Genomic DNA, 11849 nt, shown 5'->3' on the forward strand with positions numbered 1-11849 from the left:
TGCTCTTGGTGCGTCTTCGTCACAGTAATATTTGATTTTAACAACATATTGTAAATGGTCAATATCAAACAATTGTTGCCCCTTTACTGGTGAGCTTGCAAAGAAAACAGTTAATATTCTTGATCAGCACATTTTTGGGGAGCTGCATATTTATTTATCATGGCAATCCTCTTTTCCTACAATTTCACGTTTGCGCTACACCAGATCCTATAGRTGTACAGCAAATCAGCAATCTGTTCGCTAGCTCACCCGACCTGTGTTGATTGACAGTTTGCTGGTCCAATCAGAGTGTCCCGAGTGTGCGTTTCTCTAGTCTATCGGTTGCAGTTTTAATTTTGCGAAGGCGATGCTGCGGCTACTGTCTCGGSTGCATGTAGCTTAATCCACTTAGACTCGGTGGCACAAAACGAATGATAAAACATTACAAAACCTGGCCAGAGAATTTCTAGTTCTCAGTCTCAAGTCAAAGTCGAGACCTGAGTCTTGAAGCTCCAAGTCCAAGTCAAATCTCAAGTTATTTTATTTTCTATTAAGTGGAGTCTCAAGTCATCAAATTTGTGACTGAAGTCAGACTTGAGTCCAAGTCATGTGACACCAGTCCACAACTCTGACATACTGTACTACTGTATCCTTCCACTATCTACAGTTCCTACACCAAACAGGACCCTTTGTTCAAATCTCAATAGAAAAGTGGACCTGCTTATCATACACTACATGATCAAAAGTACTGTATGTGGACACCTGCTCGTTGAACATCTCATTCCAAAATCATGGGTATTAATATGGAGTTGGTCACCCTTGCTGCTATAACTCTTCTGGGAAGAGTGGAACATTGCTGCGGGGACTTGCTTCCATTCAGCCACAAGAGCATTCGTGAGMTCGGGCGTTGGTGTTGGGCGATTATGCCTGGCTCACAGTCGGCGTTCCAATTAATCCCAAAGGTGTTCGATGGGGTTGATGTCAGGGCTCTGTGCAGGCCAGTCAAGTTCTTCCACACCGATCTCGAAAAACAATTTCTATTTGGACCTCGCTTTGTGCACMGGGGCACTGGAACTAAGGGGCCTAGCCCGAACCATGAAAACAGCCCTAGACCATTATTCCTCCTCCACCAAACTTTACAGTTGGCACTCTGCATTGGGGCAGGTAGCGTTCTCCTGGCATCCGCCAAACCCAGATTTGTCCATCGGACTGCCAGATAGTGAAGCGTGATTCATCACTCCAGAGAACGCGTTTCCACTGCTCCAGAGTCCAATGGCGGCGAGCTTTACACCACTCCAGCTGACACTTGGCATTGCCCATGGTGATCTTAGGCTTGTGTGCGGCTGCTCGGATATGGAAACCCATTTCATGAAGCTCCAGACAAACAGTTATTGTGCTGACGTTGCTTCCAGAAGCAGTTTGGAACTCGGTAAGGAGTGTTGCAACAGAGGACAGACGGTTTTTACACACTACGCGCTTCAGCACTCGGCGGTGAGCTTGAGTGGCCTACCACTTCATGGCTGAGCTATTGTTGCACGGGGCAGCTCTAGCAGGGCCGAAATTTGACATACTGACTTGTTGGAAGGTGGCATCCTATGATGTAGTTATATCCTTGAGCTGTTTTTGTCTATCAATGTTATGTATTATGTCATGTTTCATGTTTTTGAAAGTCAGTGAGATCCTAAGTAAGGCCATTCTACTGCCGATATTTGTCTACGGAGATTGCATGTCTGTGTGCTCAATTGTATACACCTGTCAGCAATGGGTGTGGCTGAAATAGCTGAATCCACTKATTTGAAAGGGTGTCCACATACTTTGTGTATATATAGTGTACGTGGGGTCAATAATAATGACCATAGTGACCATGATTATAGCGCAGGTTAGCGTTTTTTTGTCATAAATCTTGTTCTGGAGGCAACTCTGCAGAGTGGTCACTAGCTGCCACAGCCACAAAGTCATAAAATCTGACCCAAACCTTAATCATCATGCTAACRCTGATGCATAACCCTAACCTAATAATTAAGACCCAAAAGCAAATGTTTGTTTTTATGAATTTTTACAATATGGAAAATGTTGACTTTGCATCTGTCCTTTCTAGGGGAAATTGCTAAATTCTGCTCCCAGGGCAAGACTCATCCCAATAAATATCAACCTTTGATTAAAGCTGTAGATGTTGTTTGCTGCATTCCGTGCCCTGTGCCTGAAGAAATGGATGGTTGCAGGGGAATAATGCCTGATTGTGAGAAATGGTTTAAGAACAATATTTCTTAAAGGCCCAGTGCACGGAATGCAGCAAACAACATCTGCAGCTTTAATCGAAGGTTGATGTTTATTGGGATGAGTCTTGTCCTGGAGGCAGAATTGAGCGATTAGGTATTCAAACCAGCAACCTTTCAGTTATTGGCCCAACGCTCTAACCTCAAGGCTACCTGTTGCCACTGACATCACATGGTTAAAAGACCAATAACAAAGAGAGTTCCAAACCGTTCTGCCAATAACAGCTAGTTTTCCCGTTTCCCCCTCCCCACTTAGACCACTCCCAGACAGTCCTAGCAAAATTCTTGCTTGAAGAAGATTTTTMGGGTAAAAAGCAATTTTTGTTCATTTTATTGGACATCTCTTATAGTAAGGTATTTGTTATCCTCAAATAATTGGATATTGATATAAAAACGTCTACATTATGCATTTAAAGTATAAATGAACCACACCTTTTTTCTCTTTCCTCTTCTGTATTATTAAAATATGTATGCTGAATAATGAGCATATTAAAAAAATATATTTACCATCAGACATTATTCGACAGAAATGCTTAAAGTTATTTTTAACTGTGACTACTCAAATCATMGTCAAAAACAGGCATTTCTCTTAGCTTATTGTTATTTTAGTGAACCTATGAAGTAATCAACCACCTACTTATGACTTATTAACTGTTTCAAAAACAGGGAATTTTGTGCCTGAATGGGCTTTGTTTAGAGATTTGCTAAACTAACACTAACACTACTAACACTAAAGAGTTGGCCGGTGGTTAGGACTTTTTTTTAGCATGGACCTTTTGAAATGCAGAAAGAAAATATAGAAACACTTTAGTTGAAGTCAGGTCAGAATGTTAACAGGATCTCCAACAACACCAGAGTTGAAGCTCATSTACATGTCCATGAGGTATGGGGTCTGGCAGCCTATCCATAATGCAGCCATTATCGCTCCAAAGGCTGAGTGTTTGAAGATGGACTGGTATAAGGGCACAAGGCGAGACACAGATGCAGACACAGGAGGCAGATGGTTAGAGTCCAAGATGTTTATTAACAATCCAAAAAGGGGTAGTCAAGAGAATGGTCGTGGACAGGCAAAAGGTCAAAACCAGTTCAGAGGTACAGAATGGCAGGCAGGCTCGAGGTCAGGGCAGGCAGAATGGTCAGGCAGGCGCGAATGGAGTCCAGAAAAACAGGCAAAGGTCAAAACCGGGAGTACTAGTAAAAGAGAATAGAAAAGCTGAAGCACGGGAAAAACACGCTGGTTGACTTGAACATACAAGACGAACTGGCACAGAGAGACAGGAAACACAGGGATAAATACACCAGGGGAAATAAGTGACACCTGGAGGGGGTGGAGACAATCACAAGGACAGGTGAAACAGATCAGGGCGTGACAACTGGAGAATGTCGAGCACATAGGGGCCGATTTAAGCATGCGTAAATAGAAAGTAATTCCCTTTTTATGCACTTTTCTCTCTATGCGTATTCTGACCTTGAAAATGCTATTCACCCGCTATTCGTTTGTGGTGGAGGTGAAATAAATAAAGATGTGGCGGAGGTGTGTCTACAGATACACTGTATTCTGACCTTGACTTAATTCCCTAATGTTTCACCACCTTTACACGCAAGGAAACCGTGAATAAGGTCTAGCAAACCTACCGGTTCCAAGTGGAAAAAGCATCTACTTTAACACCATTCTCCATGCACTATAATTTACAACTTAATAAGAGCTATTGATGAGTTAGGTAAATGAGTAATCCGTTTGATCAAGGGAATTGTAAATATAAATTACACTTGTTTTAGATCTATTATACCTTATAATCACTGGAGACAAATTTAAAACCAGTCATATGGCAGCAAACTGAAGCATATCAACCAGTGGTGATGCATCATATTTAGCATAATAAAAAATAAACATTTTTAGTTTTGCATGTTATTTTGACATTAATATGTGTCACATATCAGTTTGCAAACAATGTTAAAAAAAAGTATATTTTTGCATTCTTGATTCAGCTCCAAAATGTAGGTGTTTCAGCCTAGCTCAGTGCTTTCTGTGGTGGTGGGTCAGCCAGAGGAAAATACGGAGTGTAGGGGCTGGTAATGTTCTCTAGTCATGCCGTGATTGGCTCAGTGTTCTGTCATTCATAGGGACACTACGTCACCGCAAAATCTACGGGTAGAGCTTGAAAATTCAAGCCCCTTGCGTGCTGCCATCCAAGAAGGCTCAAGGTCATTGGCCACAGATAAAATGACATCAAATCACGTTATATATCTACCTTAGCTTTGATTGGACTGATCATGTCAACATCATACTTTCAAAATCTTAGCAAGCTAGACAAGCAGTCATCATCATACATCAAGTCGGCAATCTACTGGCAAATCCTTTTCAATCCTTGTCATATGAATAGAAATGATAGATAAACATATCGGTGCTCATCAGGCAATGGACATAAACATTACACAACAAGCTAGAAAGCACAAATTCAACAATGAGTGCTAAGGTGCCACTGCAGCCCGGGTTCGATCCCAGGCTGTGTCACAGCCGGCCGTGACCGGGAGACCCATGAGACTGCGCACAATTGGCCCAGCATCGTCCCGGTTAGGGGAGGGTTTGGCCGGCCGGGATGTCCTTGTCTTATCGTGCTCAAGTGACTCCTTTCGGCGGGCAGTGTTTCCTCCCACACATTGGTGTAGCTGGCTTCCGGGTTAAGCGAGCAGTGTGTCAAGAAGCAGTGCGGTTTGGCTCTCGACCTTGGCTGAGTCCGTAGGGGAATTGCAGCGATGAGACAAGATCTTAACTACCAATTGGATATCACTAAAAATGGGGTAACGCCATGGACCAGAAAAGTTTGAATACATTGGCCATGGTGTCAATCCAGCATGACTTCTGCTGTGTACAAAACAACTGGAATACTTGGATCTGGGAAATCTCAGACTTCAGTGAGTTCAAGACAACTGGGAACTCGGATTAAACTAGCAACTCGGATTAAACTAGCTCCGACTGGAAAATATGGAAAATAATTTTGAAAGGACATCCAACTCTGAATTCCAAGTCTGGATTTCGGGCCTCTTTTCTAGAGTCCACAAGAAGGACTGCCCCGCCACCTTCCTGTTCCAAGTGAGACCAGCACAACAAAGGGAGTCCAAAAATGTCTTGTATGCTGCTACATGAATTATGTAATATGCCAGGGATATTTGTATACTGTAGCTAAGAAAGTAATACTAAGTGTACAGTATGTTGTGTAGTAAGCTGTTAGTAGCCCATGTGCCTCACCCTAATACTTTGGTACCTTTCCCCCTCATAATTTATCCATACTGTTCTGACTTGGTGGGGCATATGTATAGCCTGTTTTAGAGAAATGTAATATTCGATTATTGTAAGAGCTTTCATTGTCTGTTTATATGCCCCCTTTATTTATTCTACGGTTCTGACTTGGTGTGCTGGGAGAATACTGTAAGAACAGCCCATGTTCTGTACATTTCAAAAGTGCTGAACAAATATTTATATTGACTACTTCCATCCTAGCACACTCATTAATGTTTTAATCGAAATTACGGATTGCCACTTATCCGCTCGTCATTCCCTTATGTCATAATTTCTACATTTTAATTGTCAGTAGAAACCACATTTGTTTAAGCAACTCAGCCATATCAGCTATGTTTTTAAAAAGGCACGTAAATGAGGCTGAATGAACTGTTTTTATGCCAGACAAGGCTCTGCTGATAGCCAGGTGTAGCAGTGGGAAGGATTCACTCCATGGTGCTGAAAAGAAAGCTCTGCTGTTGGGACAGCTTTATATAGGCCAGTTTGTGGGCACCATTTGTCACCGTTATAATGCAGTGCATGTATTGTTTAGTGTTGAGTTGTGTAGTGGCTTTGCTGGCATGCATCTACAAATAATGTGGGGAGTTTTACATGCTAAAATCGCCACTGCATATATATATGTAGGCATGTAGGCTAAATAAATCATTATGGAGCGCAGACCAAGCCGTAACAGTTTGAACCTAACGCATGGAGCGATACTGGGCCGTGTCATCACACAGTTACATGGTTGGTGCAGGCAATAGATGAGGGTATAGACAATTATTATACACTATTCTCCCTAATATAATTATATGTACACTAGTCTTGCAACATTACCATGGGTTGAAGAACTGAATGTGCCAAGTTTCAGAATGAATCAAACCACTGTTTTCTATCTGCATGAAATTATTCATGAATACTTTCCAAAACCTAAATAATCTACAAGATCAGAGATTTTTTAATCTACCAATTGGTGCTGAAACACTGAGGAATATGCATATATTTACGTGTCTTTCTTTCATTAATCCCTGATATTCTTAACCTGTTCTCTCGATGTATTTGTAGACAAAATTCTAACTAAAATGTACAATGTATTTAAAAGGATGGCTTAAGATAAGTGCACTGAAAACACTATTGAATGAAAACTCCACAAGAAAATCTGTTGGCCAGCAAGTGGAAGGGTTTTCAGCGGTTGAATTCAATTTATTCAGAGCGTGCAAAGTTGCCACTCCCGCAGAGTGTGTTACGGACTGAATAAGGTAAGTCCAAATACCAAATACTGAGAAGTGCTTAGGAAAGGCATACATTCCTAAATTGGAATCGACCCCTTAGTGAATTTCTGAAGTAAAAAAAACCTGCTTATGACTTATTGAAAGTTCCAAAACCAGGGGATTTTATCAATGAATTGGCTTTGTTTAGAAATTTGCTAAACTAACACTAGGACTTTTTTTTTGCATGGACCTTTCGAAATCCTGAAAGAAAATATAGAACCACTTTAGTTGTTAACCAAACATATGAAGTCAGGTCAGAATGTAAACGGGAACCACAACAACACCAGAGTTGAAGCTCATCTACAGTGCATTCGGAAAGTATTCAGACCCCTTGACTTTTCCCACATTTTGTTACATTACTGCCTTATAGTAAAATTGATTAAATTGTTTTTTCCCTTCATTAATCTTTCACACAATACCCCATAATGACAAAGCAAAAACAGGTTTTTAGAAATGTTTGCAAATGTATAATACAAAAACACCGGAAACATCAAATTTACAGAAGTATTCAGACCCTTTACTCAGTACGTTGTTAAAGCAGCTTTGGCAGCGATTACAGCCTCGAGTCTTCTTGGGTATGACGCTACAAGCTTGGCACACCTGTATTTGGGGAGTTTCTCCCATTCTTCTCTGCAGATCCTCTCAAGCTCTGTCAGGTTGGATGGGGAGTGTCGCTGCACAGCTATTTTCAGGTTTCTCCAGAGATGTTCAATCTGGTTCAAATCCGGGTTCTGGCTGGGCCACTCAAGGACATTCAGAGACTTGTCCCGAAGCCACTCCTGCGTTGTCTTGGCTGTGTGCTTAGGGTTGTTGTCCTGTTGGAAAGTCTGATGTCCTGAGTGCTCTGGAGCAAGTTTTCATCAAGGATCTCTCTGTACTTTGCTCCGTTCATCTTTCTCTCAATCCTGGCTAGTCTCAAAGTCCCTTCCGCTAAAAAACATCCCCACAGCATGATGCTGCAACCACCATGCTTCACCGTAGAGATGGTGCAAGGTTACCTCCAAAGGTGACGCTTGGCATTCAGGCTAAAGAGTTCAAACTTGGTTTCATCAGACCAGAGAATCTTGTTTCTCATGGTCTGAGAGTCTTTAGGTGCCTTTAAAAAACTCAAAGTGGGCTGTCATGTGCCTTTTACTGAGGAGTGGCTTCCATCTGGCCACTCTACCATAATGGCCAAGAGGAACTCTGGAGCTCTGTCAGAGTGACCATCGGGTTCTTGGTCACCTCCCTGACCAAGGCCCTTCTCCCCCGATTGCTCAGTTTGGCCGGTCGGCAAGCTCTAGGAAGTGTCTTGGTGGTTCCAAACTTCTTCCATTTAAGAATTATTGAGGCCATTGTGTTCTGTGGGATCTTCAATGCTGCAGAAATGTTTTGGTACGCTTCCCCAGATCTGTGCCTCGACACAATCCTGTCTCTGAGCTCTACAGACAATTCCTTCAACCTCATGGCTTGGTTTTTGCTCTGACATGCACTGTTTCAACTATAGACAGGTGTGTGCCTTTCCAAATCATGTCCAATCAATCAATGAATTTAGCACAGATGGACTTCAATCAAGTTATAGCATCATCTCAAGGATGATCAATGAAACGGGATGCACCTGAGCTCAATTTCGAGTCTTATAGCAAAGGGTCTGAATGCTTACAGTTGAAGTCGAAAGTTTACATACACCTTAGCAAAATACATTTAAACGCAGTTTTTCACAATTCCAGATATTTAATCAGATAAAAATTCCCTGTCTTAGGTCAGTTAGGATCACCACTTTATTTTAAGAATGTTAAATGTATAATAGTTAATAGTTAATGTATAAATAATAGTAGAGATAATTATTATTTCAACTTTTATTTCTTTCATCACATTTCCACTGGGTCAAAAGTTTACATACACTCAATTGTATTTGGTAGCATTGCCTTTAGATTGTTTAACTTGGTCAAACGTTTCGGGTAGCCTTCCACAAGCTTCCCACAATAAGTTGGGTGAATTCTGACAGAGCTGGTGTAACTGAGTCAGGTTTGTAGGCCTGCTTGCTTGCACACATTTGTTGTTCTATAGGATTGAGGTCAGGGCTTTGTGCTAGCCACTCCAATACCTTGACTTTGTGTCCTTAAGCCATTTTGCCACAACTTTGGAAGTATGATTGGGTCATTGTCCATTTGGAAGACCCATTTGCGACCAAGCTTTAACATCCTGACTGATGTCTTGAGATGTTGCTTCAACATATCCACATAATATTCATTCCTCATGATGCCATCTATTTTGTAAAGTGCACCAGTCCCTCCTGCAGCAAAGCATCCCCACAACATGATGCTGCCACCCCCGTGCTTCACGGTTGGGATGGTGTTCTTCGGCTTGCAAGCCTCCCCCTTTTTCCTCCAAACATAACGATGGTCATTATGGCCAAACATTCTATTTTTGTTTCATCAGACCAGAGGACATTTCTCCAAAAAGTATAATCTTTGTCCCCATGTGCAGTTGCAAACCGTAGTCTGACTTTTTAATGGCGGTTTTGGAGCAGTGGCTTCTTCCTTGCTGAGCGACCTTTCAGGTTATGTCGATATAGGACTCGCTTTACTGTGGATATAGAACATTTTGTACCTGTTTCCTCCAGCATCTTCACAAGGTCCTTTGCTGTTGTTCTGGATTGATTTGCACTTTTCTCACATAAGTACGTTCATCTCTAGGAGATAGAACGCGTCTCCTTCCTGAGCGCTATAACGGCTGCGTAGTCCCATGGTGTTTATACTTGTATACTATTGTTTGTACAGATGAACGTGGTACCTTCAGGTGTTTGGAAATTGCTCCCAAGGATAAACCAGACTTGTGGAGGTCTATAATATTTTTTCTGAGGTCTTGGCTGATTTCTTTTGATTTTCCCATGATGTCAAGCAAAGAGGCACTGAGTTTGAAGGTAGGCCTTGAAATACATCCACAGGTACACCTCCAATTAACTCCAATTATGTCAATTAGCCTATCAGAAGCTTCTAAAGCCATGATATAATTTCCAAGCTGTTTAAAGGCACAGTCAACTTAGTATATGTAAACTTCTGACCCACTGGAATTGTGATACATTGAATTGTAAGTGAAATATTCTGTCACCATGAGCACAAGCTGTTCCCGACGACTGTGTGATTTTGCTCTCCGTAGCCAATGTGAGTAAGACTATTAATAAAGAGGTTAACATTCGCCATGCCGCAGAGCCAGACGGAATACCAGGACGCGTACTCCGAGCATTCGCTGACCAAGTGTCTTCACTGACATTTTCAACCTATCGCTGACCAGAAATGTAATACCAACTTGTTTCAAGCAGGCCACCATAGTCCCCGTGCCCAAGAACACCAAGGTAATCTGCCTAAATGACTATCGCCCCAGAGCACTCACATCTATAGCCATGAAATGGTTTGAAAAGCTGGTTATGGTTCACATCAACACTATCATCCCAGAAACGCTGGAACCACTCCAATGCCCCAACAGATCCACAGATGATGCAATCTCTATTGCACTCCACACTGCCCTCATCCACCTGGACAAAAAGGAATACCTGAATACCAAAAAGGAATGTAAGAATGCTATCTATTGACTAGAGCTCAGCATTCAACACKATAGTCCTCTCCAAGCTTAGGACCGTGATACTGAACACTTCCCTCTGCAACTGGATCATGGACTTCTTGACGGCCATCCCCAGACGGTGAGGGTAGGCAACAACACATCCTCCACACTGATCATCAACATGGACCCTCAGGGATGTGTGCTTAGTCCCCTCCTGTACTCCCTGTTCACCCCCATGCACCACTCCAACACATTTACATTTACATTTAAGTCATTTAGCAGACACTCTTATCCAGAGCGACTTACAAGTTGGTGCATTCACCTTATGATATCCAGTGGAAAAACCACTTTACAATAGTGCATCTAACTCTTTTAAGGGGGGGGGCGGGTTAGAAGGATTACTTTATCCTATCCTAGGTATTCCTTAAAGAGGTGGTGTTTCAGGTGTTTCCGGAAGGTGGTGATTGACTCCGCTGACCTGGCGTCGTGGGGGAGTTTGTTCCACCATTGGGGTGCCAGAGCAGCGAACAGTTTTGACTGGGCTGAGCGGGAGCTGTACTTCCTCAGAGGTAGGGAGGCGAGCAGGCCAGAGGTGGATGAACGCAGTGCCCTTGTTTGGGTGTAGGGCCTGATCAGAGCCTGAAGGTACGAGGTGCTGTTCCCCTCACAGCTCCGTAGGCAAGCACCATGGTCTTGTAGCGGATGCGAGCTCAAACTGGAAGCCAGTGGAGAGAGCGGAGGAGCGGGTGACGTGAGAGAACTTGGGAAGGTTCATGGAGATCATGGAACGGGCAGTCTTCCCCGGGAGGAAGAGCAGCTCCGTCTTGCCGAGGTTCAGCTTGAGGTGGTGATCCGTCATCCACACTGATATGTCTGCCAGACATGCAGAGATGCGATTCGCCACCTGGTTATCAGAAGGGGAAAGGAGAAGATTAATTGTGTGTCGTCTGCATAGCAATGATAGGAGAGACCATGTGAGGATATGACAGAGCCAAGTGACTTGGTGTATAGCGAGAATAGGAGAGGGCCTAGAACAGAGCCTGGGGGACACCGTGGTGAGAGCACGTGGTGCGGAGACAGATTCTCACAACGCCACCTGGTAGGAGCGACCTGTCAGGTAGGACGCAATCCAAGCGTGGGCCAACTCGGAGAGGGTGGAGAGAGGGATCTGATGGTTCACTGTATCAAAGGCAGCCGATAGGTCTAGAAGGATGAGAGAGAGGAGAGAGAGTAGCTTTAGCAGTGCGGAGCGCCTCCGTGACACAGAGAATAGCAGTCTCAGTTGAATGACTAGTCTTGAAACCTGACTGATTTGGATCAAAAGGTCATTCTGAGAGAGATAGCAGGAGAGCTGGCCAAGGACGGCACGTTCAAGAGTTTTGGAGAGAAAAGAAAGAAGGGATACTGGTCTGTAGTTGTTGACATCGGAGGGATCGAGTGTAGGTTTTTTCAGCAGGGGGTGCAACTCTCGCGTAGCCAGCGGTCAAGGAAGCCCCCCGT

The sequence above is a fragment of the Salvelinus sp. IW2-2015 genome, linkage group LG26, assembly GCF_002910315.2.
Source record: "Salvelinus sp. IW2-2015 linkage group LG26, ASM291031v2, whole genome shotgun sequence".
NCBI lineage: Eukaryota > Metazoa > Chordata > Actinopteri > Salmoniformes > Salmonidae > Salvelinus > Salvelinus sp. IW2-2015.